Below are 13,884 nucleotides of genomic sequence, written 5' to 3'. Positions count from 1 at the left end.
ATAGAGCTTTCATTTCAGAACATTGCAATGGAAAATTCTAACTTTCAGACAACTGCCCGCTGCATATGTGTCTGTTTATTGTATAGGCCTAGGAGTACTGTAACACAAGGGAATTGTTCATATCTTCCCTGCAAAACATCCGCACAAACATGTCAACAGTGTATTTAGGGTATTTCTTTCTACTTAGCGATGTGATACACCGCCAATGAATTCCCTTTTTGCTTCGAACAAGTTCCCCTGAACTTGGCCCATGCTGCATCACAGTGCTTCCTGCCACCGGCACGTGAACATCTTGCAGGTTCATTTTAGTCTCATAATAGCCTATTGTGAAACACAGCCAGTCGCACGGTGCAGAAAGTCAGTGTAGGTGAGTACCTTTTGAGTGGGTGGCAGACAGACCCAAATCTATAATATTAAGACAACCCTATCATTTACAGACTATGATATTATAGAAGAGAGTATGGAAGTTTTCTAAATCAAAATGCTTTATTTAAAACCTTTTGGTGTTATTGAAATATATAGTTTAAATGGTCTTGCAATGCCTCGACACAAGTTGAGTAAATGTCAGCTTATGTTCTATTGTTGGTTGTCTGGGGCTGATATATTAATAGAAACATGATAAATGAGTCTACAGTAGCCTCAGTCTTGCCTACATAGGCGACCAGGAAACGTTTGCACAGACTCTGTAATGTGTTGGCTATCTGAGCAAGGTGAACATCTTTTATGATCATTTTCATATGAGAGCAAAAACATTGGCGAAAGTTGAAGAAAATGGTATTATGGATTTCTAACAAGGCTAAATTGGCTTATTGATATGTGTTTTGTTGTCTTGCCAATATTACTCTCAGTTGGAACAGAAACCATTCACCTGCAGTGTACTGTCTTTTCTTCTGCATTGCTGCCAAAGCAGAACGACTTTGCCTTTAACTATTTTCTCAGCCAACTTCTGACTAAGATTGGAAATATATACAACCACCAGGCAGGCTACTGAACCTAAACGTTCTGTTTGTAAGCTGTCTTAACTGTGTAATGATAATGAATCACAGAACGTTTTCTCATTCAAATAGTGGCTGGATTGAAACTCTGAAGCAATTCTTCAGTTTTTGGGGATTTATTCTCAACCACATAGTTGAGGTGATACTAGTGTTTTGTGAAGTTTGTTTATTAGCAGTCATTAACATTGGACCTATAGGCTGCTACCTGCCTCACTGCCCTTTATGTGATGCACTCTAAATTGTTACAGTAAGCTACATTTGCAATTCAAATGTAAAGACCCACAAGGAAGGAGGTTTATGGTCTGCACTTTTGCATTTAACCAGTTGTGTTGAAAAGGGCTGTTGCTTCAGACAGATAAGGAGCGATCACACAGTCAGGCTTCATGACTTAGCATGAAACACAGACAAGGCAGTAATTCTCTCACTTCCTGTCTTGTACACGCTTGTGTATGTTGTGCCTGTGTGTCTACAATGTGTTTTTCTGTTTGCATGTGTGTGTCAGCCTTACTTGAATTTTTTCTAAGATCAAACAATTCAGTTTTTAGAGACCTTTAGTTCTACTATACTAACTCAAGTTTCCTCCCAAAGACTGGTGGGAGCCCACATTGACATCAAATGGTTTAAACTTGGTTGGAGAAGTCTGTACACAGAGCAGCCAAGGCAGGGGATTTTGAACATTTGTTGAATCGACTGTATTTCTGAGAGGCATGTGAGACCCAGCTATGAAGGTCTAGATTATAAAGAGGCTCGGATGAACATGGAATACTGAAATGCTTCAGTGGACTTGAAACCTCAGGTTTCAAGCTCACTGAAGGATTTCAAGCTCACTGTCTATGTCAGTGTTAGACTAGATTATTTTCCAGGCAGGATGCAAAGGCCCTTACATCAATATACAGGGCTTCTAAAAAGTTTCAATTGAAATCCCTTGAAGACTTCTTCTCTTAGGGATCAGAGCTAGGTTGAGCAGCCCGCCACACCTTTACAGGTGTAGGGAAAACACTGGTCTGGTCTAGGTGTAGGGATTAGTCTGGTTATGGTGATAGTGCTGTTGCATTAACAAAACAAAGAACAGCAGTGGCATCTCTCCATCAGATGGCTGTTAGAGATGTTTTGTCTAATTGAACAGCATTAAAGTTTCCCTAAAAGAGACACAGTATAATCCTGTATAACACTGTTATGCAAGTCAGCATAAGGCCAACCACATCACATGTACAATGTACTGTACTTCAGTAATGGTGGTAGTGGCAGTCAGCACAGTGGTCATCATCATGTTAGAATCACTTCCTTAGTCTTGTGACGGCCTCTGTTGTCTGTCGATCCTTTTGTTGGTCAGACAGACAGACATACAGATGCTCAGACAGACACTCAGGCAGACAGATAGCAGAACCATGTTAAAAATGTTCCATTTGGTTCTGTGATGATGATGGCATGTCTGCAAAAGGATTGTCAAATCCTCTCTGTGTACTTTGCCACTGGGTTTCATGCTGAGACGACCCATTTCTTAACTTGGTTCACACACACAGCCAGACCAATGCCACACTCTTATGTTGCCTGATGCTGAATTGCTTCATGGCAACCTGTGTGCATGCTCTCAATAGCAGGTAATGTGCTCTGACTGTATTGTTTGTGTTTATGTGCGTATTTACCTGCTCCATAATTGCTGTTTGTGGCCTGTTGCCATAGCGTAAGGGAAATTAGTTGTTTATGGGTTATAGAAAGAGGCTATTTGCATTTAACTCACCGAGATAAACAGCTTCTGTGGAGGGGGCAGTTGAGTAAACATTTCAATATGAATATTTTCTCACTGAACAATAGAAAGCAGAGCTACCACATTTTGAAATTGAATGGCAATGAATAACAAATCATCAGGTAGCGTTTTCTCTCAGGTACTCTTTCTCTCCCTCTCCCCTTCCCCCTCTCTTGCTCACTTGGTTCGTTCTGTCTGTTATTCTTTTGCTCTCTTTTTATATTTATGTCTGTTCTTACTGTGCTGTATGATAAAAGCTTAATCTAGCTTTTTATCTCTCTCTCTCTCTCTCTCTCTCTCTCTCTCTCTCTCTGTATCGCTCTCCCCTCATTTCTCCGCTATCTTGCCACATCAGTGTTTTTTTTCACTCACATCAGTCATGACAGCGGTGTGTGTTCGTGAGAGACAGAAGTAGTGGCATTTATTCATCTAGCTGCTTTTATGGGAATTTCTTTATATTTGTGTGCATTTTTTTGTATTTGTGTGTGTGTGTGTTGGTTTATGTGGTAGTGTGTGTGGGGGAGGTGTTATCATTCAGAATGAAACCCTGTAAATAAGATCAAGATGTTCTCTGGGACGGGCTTAGCCAGCGAGGTATGCTGCTCTGCTCAACGTGCATGTGTGCTGGGAAAAAAGGGGAAACAAATGGCAGAAAGGCAAGGCCAGTTTACATGACAGACTGACCAGATGAATCCAGAGGAAAGCTATGATCCCTTGTTGATGTACCTTGTTAAATCAATATCAATCCATATAAATGAAGGGGAGGAGACAGGTTACATAAGGATTTTTAAGCTTTGATACAATTGAGACAGATTGTGTATGTGTGCCATTCAGAGGATGAATGGGCAAGACAAAAGATTGAAGTGCTTTTGAATGGGTATGGTGGTAGGTGCCAGGCGCACCGGTTTGTGTGTCAAGAACTGCAGTGCTAATGGGTTTTTCATGCTCAACAGTTTCCTGTGTGTATCAAGAATGGGCCACCACCCAAAGGGAAGCATTGGAGTCCACATGGGCCAACATCCCTGTGGAATGCTTTTGACACCTTGTAGAATCCATGCCCCGATGAATTGAGACTGTTCTGAGGGAAAAGGGGGGTGCAAGTCAATATCAGGAAGGTGTTCCTAATGTTCTGTGCACTACTTGTAGGTTGCAAAAGCAGCTTCCGCTCAGTGTTGCGTTCTTGATTTAGGATGCATAGATTTATGATAGTCTATGATCTTTGTAGCTCTGTGGCTTATGGGCAGGCCTCTTCTCTCTCCTTTATTGGGAGACCACTGCTTATGATAAGATGCAAATTGGGGCCTAGTAAAATCCTGCATGGATACCAATGCAAATTCAGTCGCCATTCAAATATACAAGAATATATTACCCAATTTAGAGGAATGAAATAATCTCGCAGGAGGCGTTTTGATTCTGAGGCAATGGACTGTGTTGATAAATGTTTCCAAATTGGATCAGCTTATTATTTCACCCAAAGCATCTCTGACTAAACTAGATTGGATACAGAGGGGGATTTTATTTGGGGCTGATGCTTAGGTTGTTGAGAGATTTACTGCAGCTCTCTGTGAGGCCTGAGCAGAGCACAGTACACTGCAGCACACTGGTCTCCCTCTGAAATCAGTCTCTCTCCTGTCATCTGATTAACACCTTAAACTAACATATGTCTCCCTCCATGACCTGCTTATTCAAGCCTGGTAATTTAGAAGCCCAGTCCACGCATCTCTCCTCGTCTCCCTCTGCGGCCCTCCAGGATGGTGATTTGTTTACCATGGCAGTGTGAAGACATCTGGAGCCAAGGCAACACGTTCAAATGAGATTATAGCCCATAGACTCCCAATCCTCAGGCCTTTCTCAAGCATCAAATCCCCTGCTGAACCAGTGACCTGAGATGGAACAGAGTCAGTTACTCTCCACTCCCTCCCCCGCCACCACTATAGTCCACCTCTCCCTCTTTCTTTTTACTGTCTTCCCCTCACCATTATGGTTCGGGAGTCTATGAGACATAATCTCATTTGTACCTGTTGCCTTGACTCTTGATGTTTTCGCACTGCCAAGGTAAACAAATGTACGGCAACACTGTCCCAACTGGAAGTGCAACTGGACTTCCGTAACATATTATTGGGGGTAGAGGGCAGTGAGGATAGGGGGTAGGAGGTTAGTGGAAACTCCCCAGGCAGCCTCTCAGCCTGTCCAATGGCCCAACAATGCAGTCTACCTCCGTTCACTTCCCAGAGCCCTCACATAGTAGTGTAGTCATTAGCTAGAGGAAGCAGGATCCCTGTACACAATGGGCATCGCTGACAATGGGGGGGAGGGCAGTAGCAGCAGCATTTTCTCCAGTTCCCTAACGGGGAATTCTCCCACCACTCTACCCCTGGTTCCCTGGTAGAGCAGAGGCTTCTGGGCCCGTGCCAGGGAGCCGTGTTATGTTTGAGCACCAAGGCGACAAGGGAAGAGGTCATTCCCAAGCCTGGGCCCGTTTAAAAAATACAGCCAATTGTACTGCGGCTGGCCAGCTGTTTGTCGAGGCTTTGTTTAGCTAGGAACAGCTGTGTTCCACATCTGTGTGTTGGAGAGACGAGCGAATAGAGGGAGAGAACAGACTCTGTTCTGGGCCCGCTGCCACCAGGAAGTAGTGTGAGGTTTCTCAAGAAGGCAGCAGGAAAAAAACTCCCACTCGCAGCCAGACAAAACGAATGTGACTGTTGGGCCATCTTCCAAAGTGGAGCTGACAGAGACTTAAATATTTGTTTAGTTACAAATAACTTTTCAGTGTCTAAACAGAGGGTGACAGAGTTTAATGGCTGACACGACATAGATGAATTACCTTTACCAATCCTAATGATTTATAATGGCTGGTTAGAACAAAGCACTGTGGCCTTACACACCATTCGAACCGTTACACACACAGTACACACATTACACAATACAAAATGTAAAAGTACACCGAGTCACGCAAGGTCCCACACAGTCTCACACCGTTACCCAGGTGGGAGGGGGAAGTATTGAACAGCTGGCTGTGACTGAGTGTTCAGAGAGGGACAGGGTTTCTGCTGAGCACTAGGAAACACAGTTTATATCCATCCCTGAGACAAGATATCCATCGTCCTCTAAAATCAGGGCAGTGCTTGTGCCACCTGGATGAAGTTGTGTCATCATGGTAGTCCGTGTCGTTATTGCAGAAGATAGTGTTCCCAATACCTGTCATTTTTCATTGACTACCTGTGGTTCTGAGGTAAACCTAAATGTTTGAGTCAACAACAGAATATAGATGACTCTTTCACGCCAGCTCACTTTCGCTTTTTCAAATGGGAAGATCTGAATTTTTTACACACATCAATAGCAGAATATTAATGACTGGTATTTATAACTTGGTTTCCTCTCTTCTCTCCCCTCCAGCATTGGAAGATGTTGCGATTGCTGTTTCTGTGTCTGATTGTGACTCTGCGAGGAGCTGCTGGTACGTATCGCATGCTCTCACCTTCCCACAACACTCTGGCAGAAGACACTGAGACACTGATAAAGATCTAATCACACAGATCAGCTTTAATTTGTTTTTCATGCCCTGTATGTGTTCCATACGAGAAATATACAATGTCTCTCTCTGAGTCCTATAGTTTCCAGAGATAGCAGAATATTAAGTGTAAAACTCCTCAGAAGAACCTAGGCTGATACTTAAGTATATTTTGAAGAAAGAATACATACATATTACATCAACCCCAGTTCAACATAAAGAAGATATGAACCTGTGTATGCTACAGTAGTGTTTTACCATCTATCTAAAGGTATAGTTAGTTATTCCCACAAAACTCTGAAACTGGTCATATTAAGATGGATACCTTTTACCATGAGCTAAATGCCCTAGCCACAGAGGTATAGAGTTCATGAGTGAGTATACCATTGAATGGATGGCACCTCAATTATTCTGTATTTACCCACAGCAGTAGTTCATAGGAGAGTAGCTATGCTCCAGTACCGTGCAGAGATGTAACGAATGACCTTCGTGATGCACAGTAAGATGCTGCTGTGAGTTAATCTGGTCCCATCCTCCCCATCTCTATTCCCATACAGCTTCCTCAGAGGAGAGTGAAGGCTCAGCAGACGTAGCAGGTATGGAATACATCTTCATCTGGAAAACAAAGAGGACAAAATCACAAGTAGCATGAAATCAGGAGTATATGAAAAGCGTTTTTTATAATGTTACAAAAGTGATGATTATGTTTAGGAGTACCGTGATGATCCGATAGTGTTCCATGAGTGAACCCTCAAATGAAGCACAGCGATATAACTTCTGCTAATCTTTAAATGTAATACAAGCTACTTTATATTTATGCTGACTGGGCTTTTCCCACTTCCTCTGTTCTGAATGTCCCACAGATGTAGACGATGAAGACCTATTCAAGCAAAACGGTGAGTTTAACCCTTTAACTCGCCCCCTGTTAGAAATGTGATGGGCAAGCAGCCGTCAGCAGAGTGAGAGCACACCACTGTTACACCACCGTTCCCCTCATCATTACCACAGAATGGAATCAATTATCTGTTGGGAGAACCCCCCCCCCCCCCTTGTGTATCCATCAAGCAGAAGTTAGACTAGACAGACAAGTAGAGATCCCCCCCCCCTCCCCTCCGCCCTGTCAGGGCTCTAATCCACATTGGCGTTCTCATTTTCTCTCGGCGTCGCTCACTGCCACTCTTCATCTTCCCCATGATGTTGCTTTGATATAATTACAGTGGTGTTTAGGACAGGGAAGGCTGTCCCACAGGCAGGCAGGCAGGCCACATCTTCTGGAGAAACACCTTCTCTCAGCCAGGCCAGGAGTGGAGCTGCACAACTGAAGCCGTCCTTCCTCCCCCTCATCAGAACCCAGGAGGGAATGTTGAATGAGTAATGATTGGCTGGAGAATAATGCGGTGTGTTGTTGCCTGTTTTAGTGAGCCCAAATCTCGGACCATATTCCACGCTTGAACCTGAAACTGATGATACTGTGGACATAAACAAGGCAACAGGAGAAAAAGAAGCGGATGGTAGGAAAAACGTTGTTTCCAAATTGTTCTACTTTTACATTATGTAGAATTTAAGTAACCTTATTTCTGCATATCAGTAGGCCCATAGATACCTTCTTACTTGATGAACTGTAATTGAAATGTGCTATAAATCCATTTATAAGTAAATATTTAGGCAAATTCATACTTCTTGGTTATCCATGTCATGCAAAAATAATTTTGTGAATTAAGTTCGTACGTTCATTTTGTCTCAGTGTGTTGCAACCATCAACTCCTTTTGTCGTGTGTTATCTGCTCTCAGATGGATTTACTACCATTGTCATCATCGTAGCCGTGAGTGTGGTGGCACTGTCAATCGCAGTGATAGTAGGTAAGGTTTAAAGGTCAAGATAAGACAGACAGTATCAGACCAGATATACAGGCTACGTGACTGGCAGACCTCTTTTCACACCTCACAACACAACACATTATAGGGCCTGTATCTAGCACATTATTACTGATGGTTTGATCAGGGATCAGATGTAGCAACCTTTAGAAAAGTGGTTTGTTGAAGTCAGTGAGTTTACAGGCCTTTGGCTGTTAGGCCCTTGAATCAGGTACTTGACCTGATTTACTCCAGTTCCAGGGTGTCATGTAAGCTCTAATACTAAGCACATGTGAACTATTCTCCAGCGGCAAGGAGAAAACGGTGACCTTTTCCCTTTTCTGTTTGGTTTCAGCCATAGTGCTGGTCCGGCGCCGCATGCACAACCGACCACAAGGGTAAGGCCACACTTCTCTATTCACTCTGTTTGACTGAAAATCTTACAATAAGTTGTGCATATTAGATCTCAGTGTAACCTCGCACCCTCAATTCCTCCACTGACACCATCGTCCTGATAAAACCATCAGGGCTGCAATTTTTGTCCATGGGGGATTCCATTGAGCAGTTATGGAAATGTAGCTAAATTATAGTTTTTAAGGCACGTTGAAGTGTACATTTGTCTCTTCATGTTATTCCCCTCTGAGTGTTTACTTTCCCTAAGAGGAACAGGCCTTGAGTGGGCCTTGCGATAATAGACATAATAGATATCAGTGTCTCTCAGAGAGATGTTCCACTTAGTCCCCCGCTACCTGACTGCCTGCCCGGCTGGAAGGGAGCGACAGAACCAGTCGAGTGAGTAACAGTCAGTCCATCCACCGCACCGCTGGCTTGGCAACACGCTCTGCTACGGCATCATGCCAGCATCATGTAAAACCAGACAAACTCTTGCTGAGGTTGCGAAACTCAATCAGGAGGGGCAGATCCACCCAGCCGCTGAGCCGTCGAGCCCGTCTGGACTTGTGCTGCAATTACCTGCACAGCCTGAAGCCATCCAGCCCACTCCACTGCTCTACCTCGCCCCACCCTGTCAACTGTCAACAATAACCCAGAGAGAGCGGTCGGCCCTTCATGACCCCTACAGGGCAAAACCCAGCCTGCTCTCAGAGCAGGAATAACATGTCCATAGAAATCTAGAGTATAAAGCACATTGCACAGTGAGCAGTAAATCCCAGCTCTGTCTCTATGGTATGACGACATTATCTGACAACAACAATCAGAGCACAGAGAACAGCCTGAACCAGTTGAACAGACAGTGAGAGATAGTCATTCTGTTAGTCATTCTCCTGGGGCCTCTGAGGGAGAAAGGGGGGGGGGGGGGTTCTAGCTGAGAGCTCTACCAGTCTCTTTCTTTTTTTTTCTTTCTTTCTCTGGGTCTGTCTTTGGGGTTGTGTAACTGTGCTGAGTGCTGTGGGCTGTGGGCTGTGGGCTGGTGTTCTGCAAAGTAATCAGTTTCCTTTGTCCCATGCTAGCTGCTATGTGACCTAGCCAACGATAGAGGTTAGAGAGTTTACCTAGCACGTAGCCACCCCGGCGCTATAGATCTGATGATGCAGGCTTAGAAAGAGAAAGGGGTTAAATTCCTCTGCAGGATTAATGCTGGGCTCCTATGGCTGCAGTCAGCTCTGGCTGTGTTGTGTGTTGAGTGATAGGTGTGCTGAAAAGAGGCTTATTCTCACAGCAACCCCCGGCTTGTTGGATCAACAGGGAGGCTTGCCAGGGCCATAAGTCCCACCTGGGGAGAAGATGTGTGGAGGTAATGCAGTCGCCATGTAGCACGCCAAACCCCTGCAGCGCGCTATAAACCGACATGCATTTCCTGGATTCCGACAAACAGGGATTGTAGCTACCTGCTTTCCATGTGCAAACTCTAACAGGCTGTCTTATGGGAAGGATCTCAAAAATTGTAATCCGCAATTCTCAAAAACGTGTAATGTTTATATACTGTAGTCTGGACATCCAATGTTTCTGTAAAATGATATATCCCCGTAAACTTCTAACAAGGAAATAAATATCACTGACGTATAATGTTTTTAATATTTTATAGTAGTGAATTAATAATTTTTCAGATGTGTAAAGTCCCACAGGGTTTTTTGGGTTGGTATAATACATTTCCCCCTCTTCTCTTCTCTTCTCTTCTCTTCTCTTCTCTTCTCTTCTCTTCTCTTCTCTTCTCTCCTGTCCTTTCTTTAGGATCTACTCAGTTCCCACAGAACAGGGAATGAAAGGAACGGTCTAACCACAAGATGAGCTCAAGTCCCATTGGACACCTGCAGGGGAGGACCAATGAACTGAGCTCTACAAACTACTGCCCTTTGAACCAGGAAGGGTACACTTTCCACCCCAGCCTGCTCTTACTGAACCACCCCCTACTGCTCTCCTCTCTGGGACCATCTGTTACTGTGTCATGGGTCCCCTCCAAAGGAAACTTAGTTTCCTTTATTTGGTCTCTTGTTTGTTTCTGTCCCACATATCCCAAAGTATGTGTGTATATTTAAAAGGGCATTCTGCAGTTGCTGCTTTTGTCCAATGGCATATTTTACAAGAAAAACAAATGTCCCGCTAGAAGTAATTTGCAATTGCAATTGTAAACTAAACTGTATTCAGAGTTGATTTGGTGCATTCAGAACAGGCTTTTTTGAATGAGAAAAGCAAGTTTAATCCACCCTAAACTAGCCCAGTCCTCACTAAATTTCCACGTTCAGCTCTGTGACATATCCTGTCTTTGGCCTATTAGTGACAACAGCCAGTACAGTTGAAAGATAAAGCTTGTTCTCCCGTCTTCTCAACCTATGAAGGGAAAAAAGGAAAAGAAATGGGTGGAAAAAGCCAGAGGTCTGAGATGGAATGAATCAACCTTTGTGAATGATGATGTTTTCTTTTCAACACCCCCCTTTTTCTTTTTGAAATGCTTCCTTTCAAAACGTCAACCACATCACTGATTGTAAATAGCTCTTGGATGGCTGAGGTATGTCTGATTTTAATGGTTTATAGTGCTGGGACTGGGGTATGGTGGGGAGAAATTGAGAGGATAAAATTAAGTGCAGGGGTGGGGAGGTTGGGGGGTGAGTGGGGAAATACCCACAATGCCCATGTTTCATTCATACTGAGTTTAAGGCCACTCCACCATCGCTCCCTGGCTCTCTTTTCATTTAAATGGAAATCAATCGTGCCCCGTGATCAAAAGCTTTAGGGCCGAGGTGCTGGCTGGCTTATTTCTTACTCTGCATTACAGAGAAAGGATGTTTTTTGGCAGGGGTCAGAGGAGAGGGGGAGGTGGACATAATGTGCTTTGGCATGACAGGGCTATTCATTTGTTGCGTTATCATGAGGGAACAAGGGTTCTTGTGAGTGTGTGCGAATTACACCCAAGATCAAGTAGTGTTGAAATCACTGGGTCTGTCAAAACAGCGTGCCCACTGTCTTTCTCCACTCAACCTTACCGCTGTGATGTCATCAGCTGAGGATGGGCTTGGCTGGGTTCCAGGCTGTACAGAAACACCTGTGTGTTATTAGTGCCTCCATCTCATTTTGTGTTCTCTGGTTCACTCAATCAGAATTGTCCCAATCTGTTTAAGTTGACAAAATTCAATTAGTAAACAGATTCTAAACGCATAAAGTGTGGTATGCTTGTTTCTGCACTCTGCAGGTGTTTGTGTATGTGGAGTTTGATTGAAGCATCACAACTAGCCCAGTATGCCTGAGATGTAGTCTAGCTCCGACAGCATTTCAAAAGGAGTATAATTTAACATACGGTAAAAGAACAAGACAACTTTCACTTTCTGTTTGTTTACTGACCACAGTCACATTCAAGAAAGCCTTTTTCCCGTACTCAGAAATACCCTTAGAAATTCCCTTCACCTACAAAGTAGACGTTGTGGTTACGAGTCAGCGACTAGTGTCATTATAGATGAGGTTTGCATAGAACAGTTTTTCTTGTTTGTGATACAAAGTACATCTAAGAACCATTCAAGCAAGCATGTTGAAATAGCCATGAACTAAACAAAGTGCAAAAATTCTAAAATAATTGGTTTGACCTGTGTAATGTCCTGTTCATTCAGCTACACTCGCACATCTCCGTGGCATTATGCTCCTTCAAAGCCACTTCGTCTGTTGCATTGCTATTGTGAATGCATCAAAACTGATTGTCCTCTATTTATTTCTTCCAGGGTTTACGTTGAAAAGGGTATGAAATGTTCAAATATTGGAAAAAAAATATTGTATTTTCAAAAGAGCATCATGGGCTTTTTCAGCTGTGCAAAAGTTTCTTAAGGCCCATTTTTCATCTAATCTTTAAAAAAAAAAATTGTCAAGAGAAAGCATTACTGAGTTCAGCCAATCCCTGACACTGTCAGACATGGCTCTCCAAGAGCCCTTACCTATTACACAAAAGTCCTTACAACACCCCCTCTCCAAAAAAACTCTATCTGGTTAGGGTTTATATTTGTCAATTTTACACGAATGTTTCAGGATTGTGCATTCTGTCTTTTGATGAAAATAGGAAAATGTATCAACCAGCAGATTCTGTTTGATGAGCTTGGATGATGCGTCCTCTGCACAGCAATACGTAATGCAAATGCGTACAACAACAAAAATATTTTAGCTTTGTGTATTATTATATTGTGTTTTTATGAGATGTCCTATTGTAAAGTCAATATTCAAATGATAATTTAGTCTTAATTTTTAAGCACACGTCTTCATCAGTACTCATAATCAATGCTGATAAACCCTGTACATTCTGTTTGCTCAGGATCATTAACTGTTTGTAGTGTACAGCAGCGAAGTGTTTCTACAATACTCTATATCTCATCCATTCCTATGTCTATGAATCTAAGTGTGTTTTAGAATAACTAGACCTGCACTAAAAGTGTCATCTTGCTGTTCTTCTTGTACTGTAGGTTTCCACAGCCCACAAATTCTCCAATCATTCAATTTGGACTAGCATTACACATGTTCTGTATATGGCTCTTCTATATTATGGATTATGACACTTTTTTACATTAAATGTGTTCTGCTATGCTTTGTCTCGGCGTGAATGCTTCACAATATGCCATATGGACACAGAGCTGGTACACTATGTGGCATAATCCAGAGTTTTGCTCATTTAAATTGTAAATTGTACAATGAAAAGCCACTAAGAAGTTTAAAATAACTTTCTACTAAAACATTTTGTCAGTGTTTTCTGAGTAAAGAACATGCTGGAACTACTGACCATCTGTTTTCTATGTGAGTTATACAATACAGGAAAGGGAAGCGAACAGGTTTTATTTTTACATCCTGATAGTTTTAGGGGTATTTTGAAGATTAACAGATAGTGGAATGTTTTTTAGGACCATTTTATTCACTGGCTTGTACGAGGCTTCTGAGGTAGTGATTTTAAAAACGTTTTCATAGAAACAGCTTGGCTAGAGTTGAGCAGGCTGTTCGATAGAGGTGGAAACAAACCTAATATCAAGCATGGCTCATCTTGTCATTATTCACCCAGACTAGCAATTCATTTTCATTTCAAAGTTGAATTCAGTAATGGAAGTAACATCTAAACAAAGAGTAGCAGGAAAATAATGTCCCTATTCTTCACCTGTCAGTGTGACTCATTTTTCCATAGTATATTCTGGAGGTTTTTTTTTCTTTTTTCTCTCCACCTCTCTGTTCTGTTATAAGGACAATCATGATGTGGCCAGTGACACTTTGCTTCTTGAAAGTCCAATATCTTGACTGCTGACATGCAAAACATTTTGGAACTGTATTAACAGTGCAATAATGAAAAAATATATATA

Source organism: Oncorhynchus clarkii, chromosome 3 (genome assembly GCF_045791955.1).
Source record: "Oncorhynchus clarkii lewisi isolate Uvic-CL-2024 chromosome 3, UVic_Ocla_1.0, whole genome shotgun sequence".
Taxonomy (NCBI): domain Eukaryota; kingdom Metazoa; phylum Chordata; class Actinopteri; order Salmoniformes; family Salmonidae; genus Oncorhynchus; species Oncorhynchus clarkii.
The sequence above is the reverse complement of the archived record's forward strand: the minus strand, read 5'-3'. Positions refer to the sequence as shown.